We start from the raw sequence: 22418 nt of genomic DNA, 5'->3' as shown, positions 1-22418 counted from the left end.
AACTGACCCAGGTGACTATTTCCTTGACATTGCAGGAGCCCTGGGCACTGGTGCACCTTGGACCCGCCTATTTTCTGCCTGTGGCACATAATAATCTAATATTCTGTGGGCTGTAATACTTTGGTCTAATTTTGATTGTCGGGTTTAGTGTGTGGGTGCAGGTCGTGATGGTGGCCTGTGATATACAAGAGGTAATACTAGATGAGCTAGTGGTCCCTTCAGGCCTTACAGCCATAGAGTTTATGACCAAGAAAAAGCAAGCGCAGCCAAGTGAAGGGTGACAAAAAAGGAGATGACACATCAGAACATTCCTTAACCCAAATGCCATCCTAGCACAGTGATGAGACACTGTATTCCCGAAGGTATTGCCAGCTTCCTCCATCTTAAGACCATGGAACCTACCTCCCCATCAGCACATGAGAGAGAAAACCTTTCAGCTTTCACTGAAGTCTGCCACCTCCTTCCATCTTTTACAGCTGGTATATAACCCACAACAATCTGTATTGGTCTTTCTGAGATTTGCAAAAGAAGAGTGCCAGATTTCATATGATCTGGAAGTGGATACATTTGTGCTGCACCACCTAATTATTCCCAGGATATTAGTCCACTCTTCACATGGTGTTCCGAAGCCTAGACATTTGGATATCACCATTTGAAATAATCTTTGTGTGAAATATATGGCAGCCTGGTTGGGTGAGTGGGATCTGATATATGATTCTTTAATAAAAATATCAGTTATATAAATAGTATCAGAGGGGTAGCCGTGTTAGTCTGGATCTGTAAAAGCAGCAAAGAGTCTTGTGGCACCTTATAGACTAACAGATGTTTTGGACCATGAGCTTTCATGGGTGAATACTCACTTCACCGGATGCATGTAGTGGAAATTTCCAGGGGCAGGTACATATAAGCAAGCAAGAAGCAGGCTAGAGATAACGAGGTTAGTTCAATCAGGAAGGATGAGGCCCTCTTCTAGTAGCTGAGGTGTGAAAACCAAGAGAGGAGAAACTGGTTTTGTAGTTGGCAAGCCATTCACAGTCTTTGTTTAATCCTGAGCTGATGGTGTCAAATTTGCAGATGAACTGAAGCTCAGCAGTTTCTCTTTGAAGTCTGGTCCTGAAGTTTTTTTGCTGCAGGATGGCCACCTTAAGATCTGCTATTGTGTGGCCAGGGAGGCTGAAGTGTTCTCCTACAGGTTTTTGTATATTGCCATTCCTAATATCTGATTTGTGTCCATTTATCCTTTTCCTTAGAGACTGTCCAGTTTGGCCGATGTACATAGCAGAGGGGCATTGCTGGCATTGGTGGACGTGCAAGTGAATGAACCGGTGATGGTGTGGCTGATCTGGTTAGGTCCTGTGATGGTGTCACTGGTGTAGATATGTGGGCAGAGTTGGCATCGAGGTTTGTTGCATGGATTGGTTCCTGAGTTAGTGTTACTATGGTGCAGTGTGCAGTTACTGGTGAGAATATGCTTCAGGTTGGCAGGTTGTCTGTGGGCAAGGACTGGCCTGCCACCCAAGGTCTGTGAAAGTGTGGGATCATTGTCCAAGATGGGTTGTAGATCCCTGATGATGCACTGGAGGGGTTTTAGCTGGGGACTTTATGTGATGGCCAGTGGAGTCCTGTTGGTTTCTTTCTTGGGTTTGTCTTGCAGTCGGAGGCTTCTGGGTACACGTCTGGCTCTGTTGATCTGTTTCCTTATTTCCTCGTGAGGGTATTGTGGTTTTGAGAATGCTTGATGGAGATTTTGTAGGTGTTGGTCTCTGTCTGAGGGGTTAGAGCAGATACGGTAGTACCTCAGTGCTTGGCTGTAGACAATGGATCGTGTGGTGTGCCCAGGATGGAAGCTGGAGGCATGAAGGTAGGCATAGCAGTCGGTAGGTTTTCGGTATAGAGTGGTGTTAATGTGACCATCACTTATTTGCACCGTGGTGTCAATGTAGCCTAGGTAGAGAAGGGGTGTGAGTGGACGAGAGCTTAGGAAGCATTGTTCCATATGGCTGACCTGGAACAATGCTTCCTCAGCTCTCGTCCACTCACACCCCTTCTCTACCTACGCTACATTGATGACATCTTCATCATCTTGACCCATAGGAAGGAGACTCTGGAAAAATTCCACCACGATTTCAACAGCTTCCACCCACCATCAACCTCAGCCTGGATCAATCTACACGGGAGGTCCACTTCCTAGACACCACGGTGCAAATAAGTGATGGTCACATTAACACCACTCTATACTGAACACCATTTTAAAACCCTCTTTGTAATCTGATTATATCGTCTTCCCTACATTCCTGTGTCTGGTTCTCAACTCCTAAAGGAGTCAGATACAATACCACTGCATAACAAGCAGAATTAGAAATCAGAATTCTCTTCAGGTAGCTCCCGCTTTCTGTGCTTGGGTAAGAGGAGCAATGGAATGGAGACACTGCTGCATCAATCAATAATTCATCTAAAGTAAATGAAAATAAAAAGTGCTACTGTCGCCACAGACTGGACCTAAGATCTTGCTTATGATGGGAATTCCAAGGATTGCATCAAATCTGACCTCTCTTTACAGTACTTCAGAGTAAGAACTTACACTTGTAGAGTTTAGCTGTCTGCTGAGATCTGTAGGTGGTAATTAAAAAACATACCTCAGACTAAAAGATTATAGCACTATGAACTTGGAGGTGGTGGGGAATTGCCATAATACCATAACCCTAGTCTGTGTCTTTGTGTGGCAAACATTGAAAAATTAATTTTATAAAAGCAATAACTAGATATGGGCCAGAAGCAAGAAACGTTTATCTGATCTTCCTTTCTTTCCTCCTCCCTCCAAGAACCTTGCTGCTTTGGATAAAATGGAGCCGAGATTCAAGTGACTTCTATTTTGCTTCTGCAAAACCAAAACCTGACTGATGAGGATTTACAAAAACAGAAACCCAGTTACCTCAGCCAATCTGTAGTAATAAGACACTTCAAGTAATTCTGGAAATATGTACAGGTATTTAGGCTGTAGTGCCATGCCCTGCAATGCAACTGTCTGATATGACCACACACCTTTTCAAGTGAGGCCTTGTGTTTTTCTTTATGACTTTAGTTCAGGGAATATATGTAGTGCTTGTTCAATGGCTATGAAATGGGCAGGATGTTGTATATCAATTTCACAATAAAATACATCACAATGACATCGGAGGCTGATGAAAATATTAGGGTGGGGGACAAAGTCCACTCCACAATCACCTGCAGTGGCAGCTCCTGTACTATGAGTCTTGGCCTGGCTCTCTGCTCTGACCTGTTGGCTCTTGCTACTCTCAGTATCATTTGATGCACACTTTCACTCACAGGTGGGGGGGGGCCCTTCCCCTACATGATGCCCCACATCACCCCCGTCCTGGCCCAGGTTCCATTACATGCAGGGCCTCAGGATCTCCCACTTCTTCCCCAGGACTATCCTTCCTTCCCAATCACCTCAGGATCCCCCTTTTCCCCTCCCCTCCACCAAGATCCCCTTAGGATCCTTCCCTCCCTCCAAACCATCTTTCCCCCTCATCCTGTCAGGATTCCTGCTTTCCTTGGGACTGTCCTCCCACTGCCACAGTCACCTCAGAATCTTCTCCCTGGATGCTCACACTGTCCCAGCAAATCTCATTCCGATCCCCTATATGTGGACCCTCCGCTCTGCTCCTCATCTGCACCATTTCTTCCTCTTGGAATCCCCACTTGGACAGCTCTCTCCCACTCATCTGATGGGGCTCCCTCAACACCATGGCCTGCCAGACATGGCAGAGCTTTCCACAATTGGCACTTTTCAAATTTCTACTTTCCCAGGAAGGGCTGCTCAGGAAGGAGCCAGGAGCTAGTGCCACCTGCTGGGACTGAGAAATGTAACTCCACCTGCCGGGAATCCAGCATGCCGGCAGGGGGCCATCTGTCCAGAATGCCCTGTCCCCTTCCTGTCCCTTGTACTGCTGGATGCAGAGCTTCGCCTACTAAGCTGGGCATGCAGGCGGGGGGTGGGGTGGGGTGGGGTGGGATAACTCAGAAAATGACAAGGCATAGACACATTTGGAGTTGCTGAGACACTTCTACTCCTACCCACCTGCTGCCTATGCACAGTGGTGCTTAAACTTTGCCTGAACACAAACTGAGGTTGGTCTGTCACAATTTGCTATTGAGGTCTTCTTTTAGCAAGGAACTACAGTGTTGACCTCAGGCCCAAAGTTAACTAGCAGAGGAGAAAGGGCTGTGAGTGGTTAGGGGTTGGTGTGATCTCATACAATTACTGTTAGGACCAAAGATGAAGAAAAAAAGAAATTTTCATAGACAATATCCTCACCACAAAGTCAAAAACACTGACTCATGGCTTATCGTTAACATTAAAGATATGGTTGTCATGCCCATTAGTTTCAAGCATGGTTAAAAACTGCTGTAAATAGTAATACATTTTACTAAAAATGCAGGCAGTACCTTTTGCTTCCGACTTTCAAATGTTACCCACCAACCTGCTGATGGAGCCTTTTTGGATTACCCTGTACCATAACCACTGATATTAGAACAATAATGTTTGAGACAATGTCTCACCTTCTCTAGAAATTAAAAACCAGCTGAGTAAGCCTGTAGCCTCCTAAGTCTGACCATACTTTCATTTGTTTCTCCATTAATTACAGACATTTTCAATGTCAAACAAATTATTGGCTTAAAAATAATTGTCACTGGGGAAGGAAGGGAAGCAAAACAAATCAATGGCAATGGACATTTTCATTCAGTCCAACCCCAAAGCAATAAAAAAAGAATTAATATTGGCACACTCAAACACCCTCCCTTTGCCTTATATTAGCTCACTTCAACCTTATTAATAGAAGATAAAGCCTGAAGATTTGTTTACACAGCAAAAGAAGTAACGATGACATCGACAGCAAAGAAACCTATATGTCTGGGAATGTGTGATGGGGCGGCTGCCCCTCAATGGTATATAAGGGGTTAAAGCAGAGGTGGGCAAACTATGGCCTGCAGGCCACATCCGGCCGCAGGCCCCTCCTGCTCAGCCCCTGAGCTCCTGCCCCAGGAGGCTAGCCTCCGGCCCCTCCCCTTCTTTTCCCCCTCCCCGCAGCCTCAGCTCGCTCCGCCGCTGGCACAATGCTACTATTAATCCCATGTATTCATTGAAAACGATTCAAATATATATATGTTCAGAGGCTATCCTGTAATGTTCTGGCCAGTGTATGTGTATCCTTGCTTCCTTGAAAAACAGAATCGCTCATCTTAAGGATTTGTGATGATGTCACCCTCTAGGGGATGGTTTATAAAGAAAATGTCCTAATTCTATCACTGAAAGCAATGAAAATTCTCTCTTAGCTCAAGTAGCTAAGAATTGTGATTTTGGGACAGAAGCTCTTGTGTTTTGTTTGTTTTTTCCCCCGATGCCAAATGTGTACAGGTCATGTGGTGATTGCACAGGCCAAACTTTACAAATCAGAGCTCTTGCTTCTAATACATTTATAAGCATCTAAATGTAATATTTTATTTTGAAAGCTAAATATGACTTTAGGAGACTAGCTTTAGGCACCCAAGTTTGACTATTTTGTCCAGAGTCTACTTGTAAGTGGTCAGAAACCCCAATCTTATGCCAAACCAAACTGACTTTGTACGTGGCTCATGCTATCAATCACTAAAGCCAGACAGTAATTTTGTCTCTATAACCCAGGCTCCTTTTCCATTTTCTCAACATCTCCTTGCTCGCTCAGCATCCTCCTTCCCCTGTGCAATGGTTCACTAACATTTTCCACTGTAATGTTTCTTTCTCTGCCACTTCCTGTATATATCAATTTTAACTCACTTTCAAATTAACCTGCAACTCTTTCTTTGAACCATACACAAATGGGAAATCTACCCATTTATTTGCAAATTTTGTTCACCATTTGAGGTACATTACCTTCCTAAACTACACTTCCAACTTGAGTTGTGTATATGAATAGCAAAATCTTTAATTAAAGCTCCCTTCAACTTCTTCACTGTTACCTATGGTAGGTCATACATGTTACGAGTCAGGGACATGTTTTTGTTAGACTTCAGATTGGGTGGAGATTTTGGATGCAGAGGCCATTCTATGTACTTGCAGATGAGGCAGCGACCTGGGGCAGAAGATTTCTGAGGACAGCAGATTTGGATGACGGTGGCAGGGAATAAGACTGATGGAGTCACCTGAGGAAGGGGATGACCACCAGCCAGGGTTGTGAGGAGCAGGAAGCAGCCCCAGTTGCGGTGCCAGAGAAGTCCTCCAGGCCCTTCCCCAGCCACCCCCAGTGCTGATAAGATTGTGGCTGCAGTTCAGGCACTTTGGCTCAGGGATGCTCCTGGCAGCACTGCCAGGGCTTCAGCCATAAGCAGAACCCATCTGTATCCATGTCAGTACCCAGTCTGAATCTACCACTCTACGCCTGCCCCCCACCCCACCCTGGGCCTGCTGCCTGGGAAGGTGTCTGGCCACCACTGCTACTTGGACTTGCATTGTGGCCAGCAATGAGAAGCTCATCTGGAAAGATGCTGTGGGGTAGGACTGCAAGTGCAAAGATTGCTGGGGGCCAGACAAGATGTAGGTGTGTAATGTGGAGTCCAGGAATGGGTTGCAGGTACTTAGTGCAGGCATCTGGACAGAGGGTTCATGGGTCTTTTTGTGGTTGAGCTGACCATCTCCAAGGGAAGGGGTCAGGGTCACTCATCCCAGAGGGGGAGGATGAGGATGAGGATGCCAAGGAGGGTTGTGCGGGCATGGATAGGGAGCAGATCCCTGACCACAGGGGCTGAAGGGGACTGGACAAGGATTGTGATGGGAAGCGGGTCATTGCCATGACCTTTAAAGGGGTTAGGATGCAGGGAGCAGTACACAGATTGGCTTGAGGGGACTCTGCCCGCACCCTCAATCTGACCATAGTATTTAATAATCCCTTTCATTTATGCATTATCTTGCTTGATACATCTTCCAGTGTCTTGTAAACCTACTGTAACAGCATGGCACCCACTTCTCATAAGCATCCTTTCTGGGCAGGTGTGTCTGCAGTCTTTAGACACTGCCAGCCCTGGTATCAGGCCGCACACCCAGGCCTTCCTGGAGGCACGGTTTTGCCCTCTCTGGGCCCTTCTGGCCCCAGCTCTCCAGGTGGGCCACTAAGTAGTTCAGATCCCCTCTTGGGGGGTTATCACTGTCCAATTGTTGACCACTTCCCCAGTGACCTATGGGAGGGGACCCAGGCCCAATCCCTACTCTGGGTCCCAGTCCAGGAATCCTAAAAATAGCAGCCATGCACTGCCACACCCCTTTAACAAAACTGCCTTTAGTTCCCTGGGCCATTTCCCCATTGTCCCAGCCTTCACCAATGCTTTACCCTTAGCTCAGGGTTCTTCTGTGTTCAGGCCCAGCAGCCAGCCAGTAGCTCTCTCTCACTTCTCCAGCCCCTGCCCGCACTGAACTGTCCATGGTACTGCAGTTATCTTTGGCCAGACAAGAGAACCATCTGCATTTCTCCAAGTCCAGCAAGGAACTGATTGTGGTCTGTACTGCTGCTCCATTTTTATATGGCCCTCTTGGGCCCTGACTGGGTGCACTGTACAGCCTTCTGATTGGCTGCTTCCCCTGCAGCCACTCTAGGCTGCTTGGATGACTCCTCTACTGCTGTTTTCCTTGTGATAAGTGTGGCAAGATCCTGAGGCCTCCAGCAGGGGACCTCTGGTCCTAGTCCACCCCGTCACACCTACTTATCTATTTATCTGTATATCACCGAGTTTGATACCATCATCCACCACACTAGTAACTGCTATTGATTTTATGTGGAAGGTGCTCAAAGTCCCTAGCCTCTGGAATGTCTCCCTTTATGACATTAAGCAGCTGGTTGAGATGAGGGTGGGATTGAATTGTTAGTGTCACTGATGGCGAAAAGGATTTCTGAAAGGAAGATTTTTGCAATGTTTCCTAAAGCTAGTCAGACTCTGGAGGCACCTGATCTCCTCTGAAAGACTGTTACATACCCAGTCCCCTTGACAGAGAATGCTTTCTGCTCTGACATGCATCATCCTGGCCATTGTGATTTGCAGTATCACAGAGGATAGTAGTTCACAGACTGAATTTTGGTCTTTATTAGAGTTGGGGCCTGAACCCTTAATAGCTTAGAAAATTAAGGCCTTAAATTGGCATCAGATGCTGTCTGGGAGCCAGTGGAAGAGCCATAGAGAGGTAACCACATTGTGTACCAGCTGGATCCTGTGCATTGTCCTCACATTCACCTTCAGATACAATGAATTACAGTAATTCAGCCTGCAGGTGACAAATGTGTGGATTACTGGGGCCAGGTCCTTCATTTCCTAGCAAGCTGGAGGGGAAAGAAAGCATTTTTGGAAACTAATGCTACCTGGTCATCCAAGCTTCATGAGGAGTGATACAGGACTCTGAGGCTTCACATCATTTTGATGAATGGGAGGTGGGGGCTGTCTGCCTTCACTGGAAGGTGGAGACAATGTCTTCACAAGCTTCTTGAGGCATTTTCCTTTTCCAACCATTATAACTACCTAGAGAAACATTAACAGATACACTCTGCTCACTTGTCACTGGCAGGGGCCTAGGGACATTATTCTTTAGCTTTCAGAATGAACATTTCTTGTGCCTAGTTAACTAATTACACTATGTTTTGTTCTTCTATAGTATCATCTTATTTGATTACACGTAAATAACTGTCCACCTTTCAGCTGTACTGGGGGAAAAAAACACCTCAGTCTATATAAGAAGCAAAAATGTATGTTATGATTTTGTGAGAGCAAACCCTTAATATCATTTTATTAATTTATTGTATTTACTGTCTCATTTTTGTCTTGAGTTACAGTTTTACTGAGAAAGCAATGGTAGTGTTGTTTTTTTTCCATTCTTAATAAGAAAAAAAATTCTCAGCATTCCTATCTTTTCCTACCCAGAGGGCACAATTTCAGTATTTCATAAAATATATTGATTTATCGAAAGCAAAACTTTACCCTGGGATCATGAACAAGTTATCTTTTATTTAGATCAGAGTGGCATTTCACTTTTTGGACAGTTTGAAGGTGTCCAACTTATGGAACTAGCAACATTTCACCACTGAGCAAACTAATGAATTTATCCTTATACTCATGAAATGCAAATTAATAATTCTACAAAGAGCTGGGGTAAAATTTTCAAAAGTGACTTAAACACTTAGGAGGATAAGACCCAGATTTATAAAGGTATTTTGGTGTTGCTCTGCTCTGGGTTGCAAGGCTGAACTGTCTTAGCAGTCTAAGTCTTATTGAAAACCAATGGGATGTAAGAGCCTAATGGCCTGAGGCCATGTCTACACAGTGGCTGCTGCAATGCTGTAACTTCATAGCGTAGACAAAGATTACAGCAACAGATGGAGTTTTACCATTAGTGTAGGAACTTCATCTCCTTGAGCAATGGCAACTACTTTAACAGAAGCATTCTTCCATCATCCTAGCTGTGTCCACACTATGAGTTAGGGTAGCATAACTAGGACCACATAATCCAGGGGTGTGGATTTATCACACTCTGAGTGCCATAACTATGCAGATTTCAGTCTGAAGTGTTGACCAGGCCTAAGTCACTTCTGAAAATGGGACTTAGATGCTTAAGTCGGTGTTTCCCAAACTTGGGATGCCACTTGTGTGGGGAAAGCTCCTGGCAGGCCGGGCCGGTTTGTGTACCTGCCGCATCTGTAGGTCGGGCTGATCGCTGCTCCAGACCAATGGGAACTGCTGGAAGCAGCAGCCAGTATGTCCCTCGGCCCGCGCAGCTTCCAGCAGCTCCCATTGGCCAGGAGCGGCAAACCGTGGCCAGTGGGAGCTGCGATTGGCTGGACCTGCGGACGCGGCAGGTACACAAACCGGCCCGGCCTGCCAGGGACTTTCCCCACACAGCAGTGTCCCAAGTTTGGGAAACACTGGCTTAAGTCACTGAGGCATTTTTTTTGACATTTTATCCATGGTCCACCCCAAATACACCATCTTGAATTTTTTGTCTTTTTTCTACTGATAACTCTAAAAATCATATCCAGTTATCCAAAAAGCATAGAACAATTTTTCTCTGTCTTTTCTTATAATCTAAAAGAACCTCTAGGCACTTTTATCCTCCTATTTTGGTGCTTTCATCACATGCAGGTAGAGTTATTTACTGCCTTTATATCTTTATTTTTGTTGTTTGGAAAAAACAAACAAAAAACAAGAATCCCCAACACTTTGACCTCTCCTGGATTTTGTCAAAAGGGAGAAAAGATTACAGAAAGAATGAAAGGTAGAGAATTCTGCTTTAAATATTCTAAGACATCAGCATCTTTCCACAAGTTGAACACCACTTTCCACTGTGGTGGGGAATCTTTGAAGACACAGAAATTTTTTTCAAATAGTCAGCCACTTGCTTTATAACAGATTTATAGCTGTACAAATAATGCAATGTCATCAACAGACAATAAAGACTAAGATTGTAAAAAAGGTATGTGATTAATGCCAGGCTCTTACTCAACAATGAGCATCTATCAACGTGTGTGTGATAGGCCAAGGCAGGGAGCAGTCCAGCACAGTTGTCAAGTGTGTGCAGGTTTTTAGGTAGCCAGCAGATCAATTCATATCAGAAACAGTCCAGAACAACAGTCAGTTCTCGCTAGAGTCAGCAGCCAGAAGATCCAGTACAAGAAGCCAGCTCTGTGGGTGGCAAGGCAAGGCAGCACAGCAAAGCAATCTTGGTAGCAACCAAGAGGCACAGGTTTGTTACTCAGTACAACTTCCTCTTCCTGTTGGGGCCTTTATATACATCAGGTACCCAATGAGAGTACTGCCTGTCCATCTAATCAAGGCCAGAAGTATGGCTACCATGGGCCTTAACACTAAGGCTCTTGGTTAGTGGTGCCAGTTCAGTGCATTGTCATCTTGCAGCAGCTAAAGATGCTACCTAAGTACCTGGGGTCCTGACTATGTGTATACATACAGTACATCATCTGTTTTTAGATGATTTAGCAAGATAAGACTATTAGTTTGAATAAGTCCATTGAAACATTTATTAAATATCTATGTATAAACAAGAATACATAAAGTAATTATTCTCATATTTCATGCATTCAGTTGTTTGGTGGGAATTAATTTAAAAGATGCCATCCATACAATTTTAAAGAGTGATTCAGGCACATTTCTAAAAGGCTGATCCAACTTACATTAAAGCAAATGGAAAGATTCAGTTGGAGTTGGATCGAGCCTTTAAAAGCATATGGCCAGATTCTGAGTGGCAAAATACTATGGTTTACTGAGCCTGACCCAGCATCATTGAAGTCAATGGAATGACACTCCCGTTGACTTCAAGAGGCTTTGGATCTGGCCTGTAGTGATGAAGATACTATAGCTCAGATGTGGTACTTTTGCTCATTGTTCTTATGGGCGGCTATGTGAAAGAGAAATGTTTTGGCATAGATGGTCACTAGAAGATCCAAGAATCACTGTACAGCAACGTTTTTTTTTTTTTGTTTTGTTTTTTTATATTACACAAACCAGCAACTGCCTGTTGCCTAAACTGATTGCAATATGCAATAAACTAGACACCAGTTGTCCCATGTGTAAAATAGAAATAATCAGTTCAGTATGCAAGTACAATTTAAAAACAATTAATGCCACAAAATGTATCCCTCTCCCTATACTTATTTTCATCCATCCAATATACAGTATGTATTGATAAATAATGTTTCAGTTTACTTTCCCTGTATATCAAGTTCTTCCAAACAAATCTGTTGCAGTCCCATTTTAACCTAAGACTGTTGTGGGGGAAAGGCTCCCTGGGACATTTACACCCAAGGAGGGGAAGATGGAGGACTACATGTGGGCCATGTACAGAAGTTGTAGCTTTCATTTGCATATCAATTGATTGGCATGCTCACACAGCTTAATCCCTCACCTGCAGTGAACACCATGGGAGCAGTATACTTTGAGTCACGACATGAAAACTTAAATACAGAAATCAATCCAGTGTCAAAGTGTTTTAATAACTAATACAAAATGTAAGCAACATTACTACTGAGAAGCACTGTAGTTTAATAGATAGGGCACTGGGGATGCTGGAGATACAAGTCCTCTTCCTGTCTTTGCTGCTAACCTGCTGTGTGATCTCGGACCCCTCTATTCCCACTCCTATGCATTGTCTGCTTAGTTTTCAAGCTTTGTGACAAAGACCATCTACTTATTATGTGTGTGTATGGTCCCTAGCACAATTGGGTCTCTAACTGCTAAAATAAAAGAAATGGCTCAAGTATAATATTGTATAATACCAGAAATAAAATGATTCAAGCTCTTGTACAAATGCAATTGAAGTAGTTGTATTAATTATTTGTTCCTTAAAATAGTAGCACTTCATAATACCTGCAAAAGTAATAGAGGAAAATCAATAATGGCTCAATCTATGCATTACTTTAAAAAGTAGGATGCTCCAAAATAGCTTCACAATACAGTCAAATCAAATATTACAGAACATTCCCCTTACATGAGTTGGGGTCCATCCATGAAACTTCCCAGAATTTTTTTCCACAGCTTCATGGTTTATTTATTGCCTTTTATGCTAGTTACAGCATGTTGCTTGGTCACTGCTGTTGGCGAATGTTTTAATCTGTGAATATGATCTTGCTGGAAATACCTCAAAACTCTATCAATGTCTTAGTTTATTTCACAGTTTTCTTGGAAAATCAATAGCAAATTACCCAAGGAACCTATGTCTGAACTATTAAAGTCCTCAAATCATGGTTTAAAGACTTCAAGGTGCACAGAATCCTCCAGCAAGTGACCCATGCCCCATGCTGCAGAGGAAAGTGAAAACCCCCCAGGGGCTTTGCTAATCTGCCCTGAAGGAAAATTCCTGCCCGACCCCAAATACGGTGATCAGCTAAACCCTGAGCATGTGCAAGACTCACCAGCCAGACACCCAGGAAAGAATTCTCTGTAGTAACTCAAATCCCACCCCATCTAACGTCTCATCACAGGCCATTGGGCATATTTACTGCTAATAGTCAAAAATCAATTAATTACCAAAATTAGGCTATCCCATCATACCATCCCCTCAAGCTTAGTCTTGAAGCCAGATATGTCTTTTTCCCCCACTGCTCCCCTTGGAAGGCTGTTCGAGAACTTCACTGCCCTGATAGTTAGAAATCTTTGTCTAATTTCAAGTCTAAACTTCCTGATGGCCAGTTTATATCCATTTGTTTTTGTGTCCACATTAGTACTGAAACTTAAATAATTCTCTCCCTCCCTGATATTTATCCCTCTGATATATTTATAGAGAGCAATCATATCTCCCCTCAGCCTTCTTTCGGTTAGACTAAACAAGCCAACCTCTTGTTGGTTCAGCAACTACTTGGTGAAGGAATCCATCAGCTATTGCTTCCAGGAAAATCTGAGCCCTATTATTATTACTAGCACTTATCCTCCAGTCTATATCGGGGAAGTTAAAGTCTCCCATGATCACGCAATTCCCATTAGTATTTACTTCATTTAAAACATTAAAGATGTCTCTATCTATATCCAAATCAGATCCTGGTGGTCTATAGGTCTGCAGGTTCAGCTGATTGTGGCTCCCACTGGCCGCGGTTCGGCACTCCAGGTCATTGGGGGCTGTGGGAAGCAGTGCAGGCTAAGGGATGTGCTGGCCGCCCTTCCCGCAGCCCCCATTGGTCTGGAGCAGCGAACTGCGGCCAGTGGGAGCCCCGATCGGCTGAACCTGCAGATGCTGCAGGTAAACAAACCGGCCCAGCCCACCAGGGGCTTTCCCTGAACAAAGGGGACTGGCTTTGAGAACCACTGGTCTATACTATACCCCAAGCACTATCCCAGGGGAGGCTCTTGTAGCTTTCTTCTCCAGTGTGATTTTTGCCCAGACAGACTCTGTCTTATCCATTCCATCACTTCTTATTTCTTTACAGTCTACCTCATCATTGATATACAATGCCACTCCACCACCTTTGCCTTTATTTCTGTCTTTCCTAAACAGCACATATCCTTCAAACACCTGTATTCCAGTCATGACTACTATTCCACCATGTTTCTGTTATCTCTATAATATCTGGCTTCACTTCCTGCAACAGTAACTCTAGTTCCTCCATTTTGTTACCTAGGCGCCTCGCATTGGTGTACAAACATCTTATTTTTTGCTATTTGGCTTCGCTCACATTCTTTACCCGATTAGCCCCAGACATTCTACCCTCAGTATCACCTACTAGACTGCTATCTACACTACCTTTCTTTCTTATATCCATTCTCCTACCCACAGCTGTATCCTTTCTTACTTCATTTTCTTTCCTCTCAATGTTAAAATCCGGCATGGAGGTTACCTGGACATCTCCCAACCATGTTCCCTAAATTCCTAGTTTAAAGCTCTCTTAATCAGTTCTGCCAGCCTCCATCCTAGAAGTCTATTTCCCTCCTTACTCAGGTGAAGTCCATCCCGAGAGAACAGTCCTCTGTCCATGAATGCCTTCCAGTGGCCATACATCCCAAAGCCCTCCTTATAGCACCACTTCCTGAGCCATCTGTTTATCATCATAATCTTGTCACACCTTTGTTGCCCTTCTCTAAGAACAAGCAGAATCCCACTGAAGATCACCTGAGCCTCAATTTCCTTGAGCATCTTCCCCAGCCTGGCATAGTATTCCTTGATACGTTCCAGCGAGAATCTAGCCGTATTATTTGTTCCCACATGAAGGACAATCAGTGGATTCTTTCCGGCTCCCGTTAGGATCCTCTTCAGCCTCAGGTCCACATCCCATATTTTAGCACCCAGCAGACAGCACACCCTTCTCTTCTCTGGATCAGCTTCGGTTACAGGCCCATCTATTCTTCTCAGTAAGGAGTCCCCAATCATGTAGACTTGCCTTTTCCTGATGATAGTGCAATTCTCTGGTCTATTCCCTGTTCCCTCTGGCTGCAAGTCCTCTCGATTCTTATTCTCCCTTGCAATCCTCTGCAACCCATCCTGTATCCTCCTGGGGCTCATATTTGGTGTTATCTCCTTTGACTCTTCCCCTCTTCCTATAGAACTAGCTGCTCTTCTCTTCTTCCTTGCCCTCCCACCTTCAGTGACCACCTGCTCTGTCCCTTCTTCATTTTCCAATTCCGAAAACCTGTTCCTGAGCTCTATTTCTCCTTCACTAGCCGGTCTTTTCCTCTGCCTGATTCTCTTAGTCACATGCTTCCACTGTCCACTTCCCTCATCCAGCAGTCTCCCCTCAGAGTTCTTTGGTCCTGCTTCCATCTGCAAGTGTGAGCTTTTCCCTTCAGCCTCCTCATGTCTTTGCTCCATCATCTGCTTGAACCCCCTTTTAAACTCAACCAGAGTTTCCATCTGCATCTCCAATCCTCGGATCTTTTCTTCCATCAGCTCTATCGGGGATACTTCATGCAGATGAAACTCTTTTCAGGTACCCCCTCCAGGATAATGTACATACTGCAGCTTCCACATCTAGTCATCTTCACTGTGTGTTCCACTGCTTATGTCACTACCACTGCTGCCTCTGTATCTGTCATAGCCTTCCCACCTAAGTCCTGTTAGTCCGGGAAACATAAACCAAACCAAAACACCACCACCCACAGCAAAACAAACCCCCACCGAGCACCACAACACTGCCAGAACACCATACACTCCCTTCACTAGCCTGTCTGTTCCTCTGCCTGGTTCTCCTAGTGTTCCCTTGCAAACTCCCACTAAAACTCCCCTGTTTACAGCTCTGTTTGCTGGCTCTTGTGCGGCTGCAGCTGTTTTGATGGAGTGTGACTGGCTCACCTTTCTTTTTGGGGAAAAACTGTACTTGAGTAATTTCTTTTGTTTGTGTTGGTGGATCTTTTTTCAGGTTTTTATTTATTGTATTTTTAGGGGTGTATATCAATGTTCTGAGTGTCATTCTTGCTCTTCAGGAAAGACTTTTTTAAGGATGAAGGTTTGGCAACTTCTTTAAGGACAGTCAGACTCTGTATTCACCTGATCCCCTATGAAGGTTTGTTCCATAGATGGATCCTATTGATTTAGAATGATTGGCCTCAGCTCTCACCACTGGTTCTGGGCTTGGTGATTTTCTTTGTCCCAAAGGAGTGCATCTGTCATGGTGGTTCATAGATCAAAATTTGGCCTTTGATGTAGCTGGGGCTTGATCCATAAATCTCTTAAAAAATTAGGACCAAAACCTTAAATTGGCATTGAGGGCTGACTGAGTAACTGGCAGGACCTGAGCACAGGCCTGATGGTCTCACAACAGCCTAGACTGAAAGAGGCAGGCTTCTGTACTAGCTGCAGTTTTTGCATTATCTTCACATTCAGCTTCAGATAAAGTGAATTACAGGAATCCTCCTCTAGAAGAAAGGGGTGAAATTTTCTATACACTGGAGCCATTTTGACATTGGTACTACCTGGTCATCCAAGCTCAATGAGGAGTCAAATAGGACCACTCGGCTCATACCACTCTGATGAATAGAAACAATGAAAGGTGGGAATAGTGTCTTAGTTAGTTCTTTAAATGTTTTTCCCCTCCCAACCAGCAACATTTTGGTCTTGCCTGGGTTCAGCTTGAGCCAGCTGCTATTCTTCCAAGAGCTGATATCTTGTTGACATTCGGACATCTTCATGTAATAGTGAAAATTTGCTGACCTACATATAGGCCGCCTACATCTTTATCATTAACTGCCTCATTCCCTGAAATGCACCCAAGGAGTGGAAACTGTATAGTAATAACATGACATGACTACTAAATACATTATTCAAATACATGTGTTAGAGAGAGCACTTACCTTGTATAACACCTAAAGCAATAAAGACATATTGGACCTTTATGACAACTAAAGTAATATAAGTAAAAAGAAATCTCAGCTTTGCAGTTCAGCCTTAACTGTATAATGGGCTTACCCAAAATCCTAGATTCAAGCACTCCTAAGCTTTGGGGAAATCTGGATCCAGAGCTGAGGCATAGATGTTTCCTTCCAATCCACTACCATCTGTCTGAACAAGGGCCTGAGAGTGCTCCTGCCCACAAAAAAAATACAGAGATTATGAGTGAGCTGCAGCACAAAGTATGTCCTTAAAGTCAGCCAACCTTTAGCAAGGTGTCCACCCTAACAAATGCAGAGGGAGAGAAACAAGGAGCTATCTACTAGAAAAGCATGATCACGGTCCTCTAGGATTTTGTAATCTCTTTTCCTCTTCAACTCTAGCTCTGGGGCCCACCTTTCTCCCTCTTGTGCTTTTGCCATCACTTTCCCTCTCCCTACTGGCAGGGGCTCATTCTCTCTTCCTTTCTCAGGTTCACCTGATCCTCTCTTCTTCCCCAGGCCCTACCTCAGGATCCTTCCATCTCTAGGATCCCTACATTTTCTCTACCAAGCTCCAGATCTCTCCTTCAGTTCTTTGACTTCCAAATCCTCTCTCCCTCCTTGGGATCCTGCTAATTCAACTCTCTATCTACATCACAGTTCTTCCACCCTAGGATCACTCCTGTTCGTCTCTTTCCCGCAGGATCACTTCAGTTCTTTGCTCATTCTCTTTATAATCTCCCTAGTTAACCCATCCAACTAATTTTTCTGCCATCCAGATTTATTTTTTTCTCTCAGGCTGGGATTTTCAAAGGAGTTTAAGAGCAGTTAGGTACAGAGCACCAATTGAAAATCAAGGGAAGATGGGTGCCCCTTCCTGCTTCTTCACGTGGGCACCAATGATACTGCCAAGAATGACCTTAAGCGGATCACTTCAGACTATGTGGATCTGGGAAGAAGGATAAAGGAGTTTGAGGTGCCAGTGGTGTTCTCGTCCATCCTCCCTGTGGAAGGAAAAGGCCCGGGTAGAGACCGTCAAATTGTGGAAGTCAACAAATGGCTATGCAGGTGGTTTCAGAGAGAAGGCTTTGGATTCTTTGACCATGGGATGGTGTTCCAAGAAGGAGGAGTACTAGGCAGAGACGGGATCCACCTAACAAAGAGAGGGAAGAGCATCTTTGCAAGCAGGCTGGCTAACCTAGTGAGGAGGGCTTTAAACTAGGTTCACCAGGGAAAGGAGACCAAAGCCCTGAGTGAGTGAGGAAGTGTAGTGCCCATCTTTAAAAAAGGGAAGGAGGAGGAACCGGGGAACTACAGGCCAGTCAGCCTCATCTCAGTCCCTGGAAAAAATCATGGAGCAGGTCCTCAAGGAATCAATTCTGAAGCACTTAGAGGAGAGGAAAGTGATCAGAAACAGTCAGCATGGATTCACCAAGGGCAAGTCATGCCTGACTAACCTACTTGCCTTCTATGACGAGATAACTGGCTCTGTGGATGAGGGGAAAGCAGTAGACGTGTTATTCCTTCACTTTAGCAAAGCTTTAGATACCGTCTCCCACTGTATTCTTGCTGGAAAATTAAAGAAGTGTCGGCTGGATGAATGGACTATAAGGTGGATAGAAAGCTGGCTAGATCATCAGGCTCAATGGGTAGCGATCAATGGCTCCATGTCTAGTTGGCAGCCAGTATCAAGTGGAGTTCCCCAAGGGTTGGTCCTGGGGCCAGCTTTGTTCAATATCTTCATTAATGATCTGGAGGATGGCGTGGACTGCACCCTCAGCAAGTTTGCAAATGACACTAAACTGGGAGGAGTGGTAGATACGCTAGAGGGTAGGGAAAGGAAACAGAGGGACCTCGGCAAATTAGAGATTGGGTCAAAAGAAATCTGATGAGGTTCAACAAGGACAAGTGCAGGGTCCTGCACTTAGGATGGAAGAATCCCATGCACTGCTACAGACTAAGGACCGAATGGCTAGGCAGCAGTTCTGCAGAAAAGGACCTAGGGTTACGGTGGATGAGAAGCTGGATATAAGTCAACAGTATGCCCTTGTTGCCAAGAAGGCTAATGATATTTTGGGCTGTAGAAGTTGGGGCATTGCTAGCAGATCGAGGGATGTGATCATTTCCCTCTATTCAACATTTGTGAGGCCTCATCTGGATTACTGTGTCCAGTTTTGGGCCCCATACTACAAGAAGGATGTGGAAAAAAATCAAAAGAGTCCAGCGGAGGGAAACAAAAATAATTAGGGGGCTGGAGCTCATGACTTAGGAGGAAAGGCTGAGGGAACTGGGATGGTTTAGTCTGCAAAAGGGAAGAATGAGGGGGGATTTGATAGCTGCTTTCAACTACCTGAAAGGGGGTTCCAAAGAGGATGGATCTAGACTGTTCTCAGTGGTACCAGATGACAGAACAAGGAGTAATGGTCTCAAATTGCAGTGGGGGATGTTTAGGTTGGATATTAAGAAAACTTTTTCACTAGGAGGGTGGTGAAGCACTGGAATGGGTTACCTAGGGAGGTGGTGGAATCTCCTACCTTAGAGGTTTTTAAGGTCAGGCTTGACAAAGCCCTGGCTGGGATTATTTACTTGGGAATTGGTCCTGCTTTGAGCAGGGGGTTGGACTAGATGACCTCCTGAGGTCCCTTCCAACCCTGATATTCTATGATTCTATCTCCCTTAAGCTCTTTTGAAAATCTTAGTCCAATTCACATACCCACCAGGACCATCACAGATCATCTAGATTCTTCTGCCCCACTCAGCCCACTCCTGCCTCTCTCTCACCTGCCTCAGAGCCCTCCTCAAGTTTTCCCCAGTTGATGTCTAACTTCCCTTTCATCTTCCCTTCTCGAGGATTTGTCTCACCCCAGGGTAATGCATGATTACAGCTCGTTGGGAATTAAAAAAATAAGGTCAAAATTGAAACAAAATGTTGCAACATTGTCAAAACAATTGATCCAATTCATATTAGATACAGAGATAGATTTTCAGTTCAGGAGATTTTGAGATTTCAATTTTTTGTCTTAAAAGACTCTCTAAGATTAACTGGGAGGGGAAAAACCATTTCCTTCTCAAGTCTACACATGATCTGGAGCGTTCCTCACCATCTCTTTTCCTCAGGGGCGGCTCCAGGCACCAGCACGCCAAGCACGTGCCTGGGGTGGTAAGCCATGGGGGGCGCTCTGCCGGTTGCCGCAAAAGCGGCAGGCAGGCTGCCTTCGGTGGCATGCTTGCGGAGGGTCCACTGGTCCTGTGGCTTCAGCGGACCTCCCGCAGGCGTGCCGCTGAATCTGTGGGACCAGGGACCTCCCACAGGCAAGCCGCCGAAGGCAGCCTGCCTGCCTTGCTTGGGGCGGCAAAATACCAGGAGCCACCCCTGCTTTTCCTGATCACTGAAACTTCATTATTTAGGAAGGAGGACTAATCCGCTGCTAACAAGGGAGGATGGGTGTGGCAACAGCTGGTGCCCTCTCCCTTCTCCACCCACCAACAGTGAACATAGACCACAGTGAGGTGGAACAGAGCAGCAGAGGAATAACAGTTCCAGGATGCCCAAAAGAGGTGCCAGGGTGGCCTTTAGTGGTGGGAGGAATGAACAGCTCAAAGAAAAATGCATCCCATAGTCCTGAAAGCCCCACACCCTGTGCAGCACTCTGTGGCTTGAACTCCATGGCAAAAAGGAAAGTGAGCTGGACCCAGCTGCCTTTTTCAGGGAGATTCTGATGCACATGACTCTGGACCAGCCATCTATGGGGAAAACAGAGAACATAGTAGCCAGTTATGGTTTCTGAAACAAAAGCAATATGCAAAATTTGCAGAGTGTCATAAAAAAAGTATAAAAATATATTTTAAAATAGTAATTTCATAAAACAGCACTATTCAGATCTTACTTTCCTTCCCTTCTCAGACACCTATCATCTAAATCAAAAAGGAAATGGATAACACCATCCTGCAAGCCGTCTAGCAACTTCATTACAGTACTGTGTCTTAGTTTTTAACTAAGCATGCAGCTCCAATGCACATATTGCATGTGTTGCTCCTGTGAACCAAGTCTTGGAATGAATTGTTGAGTTTCTGAGCAATATGGAGTCAGCAGCACCACCATGTGGCATCTGGGAACAAACAATTAAAGCAATTGAAACCAGCCATTTGTGTTACAGGCAAATTCAGTTTGGGGAAGTTACTGTACAAAGTCACAAATCACATTTTTAGGCAACCACAGCTATACAGGGAAATACAACCTACATGGAGCTACTATAAGGTGGGTGCATAATTGGTTGGAAAAGTTCCCAGAGAGTAGTTATCAGTGGTTCACAGTCAAGCTGGAAGGGCATATTGAGAGGGGTCCTGCAGAGATCAGTTCTGGGTCCAGTTCTGTTCAATATCTTCATCAATGATTTAGATAATGGCATAGCGAGTACACTTATAAAGTTTGCGGACAATACCAAGCTGGGAGGGGTTGCAAGTGCTTTAGAGGATAGGATTAAAATTCAAAATGATCTGAACAAACTGGAGATATGGTCTGAAGTAAATAGGATGAAAGTTGATACGGAAAAATGCAAAGTACTGCGTTTAGGAAGGAACAATCAGTTGCACACATATAAAATGGGAAATAACTGCATAGGAAGGAGTACTGTGGAAAGGGATCTGGGGGTCATAGTGGATCACGAGCTAAATATGAGTCAACAGTATAACACTGTTGCAAAAAAAGCAAACATTCTGAGATGCATTAGCAGGAATATTGTAAGCAAGACATGAGAAGTAATTCTTCTGCTCTACTCCACTCTGATTAGGCCTCAGCTGGAGTATTGTGTCCAGTTCTGGGTGCCACATTTCAGGAAAGATGTGGACAAATTGGAGAAAGGCCAAAGAAGAACAACAAAAATGATTAAAGGTCTAGAAAACATACATGATCTATGAGGGAAGATTGAAAAAATTGGGTTTGTTTAGTCTGGAGAAGAGAAGACTGAGGGGGGACATGATAACAGTTTTCAAGTACATAAAAGGTTGTTACAAGGAGGAGGGAGAAAAATTGTTCTTCTTAACCTCTAAGGATAGGACAAGAAGCAATGGTCTTAAATTGAAACAAGGATGGTTTAGGTTGGACATTAGGAAAAATTTCCTAACTGTCAGGGTGGTTAAACACAGAAATAAATTGCCTAAGGAAGTGGTAGAATCTCCATCATTGAGGATTTTTAAGAGCAGGTGGGACAAACACCTGTCAGGGATGGTCTAGATAATACTTAGTCCTGCCTTCAGTGCAGGGGACTGGACTAGATGACCTCTTGAGGTCCCTTCCAGTTCTATGATTCTATGTTATATACTAAAACTGTAAAACATCCAGATTATATGCTACCTACAGGATTCCTGCTGCATATACAAAGTACATAGGGTGTGTGCGGTTTTCTATATGCTGTTTATGCATACTTTAGCAGTGTAATTTAGTTGCCATGGTTACATTTTGTAAAACAATTCCTGGCATACTGGCAAATTTTTGGCTTTCAATGCATCCACAGTATAGTAAAACATGTCACACAGACTGACTGGTTGACTGAATGATAAGAACTGGTAACAGTTCAGTGCCGCATAAGATACCAGTG

General features: G+C 44.4%; 1 long non-coding RNA gene across 1 annotated transcript in view; it reads right to left on the bottom strand.

Annotated features, from left to right (window-relative positions):
* Positions 1-12187: 12187 nt before the first annotated feature.
* LOC123364451 overlaps positions 12188-22418 on the bottom strand; it is a 76980-nt gene continuing 66749 nt past the window's right edge. The window contains exons 4-6 of the long non-coding RNA XR_006577110.1: positions 20459-20565; positions 16919-17035; positions 12188-12396 (exon numbers count right to left, since the gene is read on the bottom strand). This is a non-coding gene — a long non-coding RNA (uncharacterized LOC123364451). The remainder of the gene's footprint in view (positions 12397-16918; positions 17036-20458; positions 20566-22418) is intronic.

The sequence above is a fragment of the Mauremys mutica genome, chromosome 2, assembly GCF_020497125.1.
Source record: "Mauremys mutica isolate MM-2020 ecotype Southern chromosome 2, ASM2049712v1, whole genome shotgun sequence".
Taxonomy (NCBI): Eukaryota; Metazoa; Chordata; order Testudines; family Geoemydidae; genus Mauremys; species Mauremys mutica.
The sequence above is the reverse complement of the archived record's forward strand: the minus strand, read 5'-3'. Positions and strand labels throughout refer to the sequence as shown.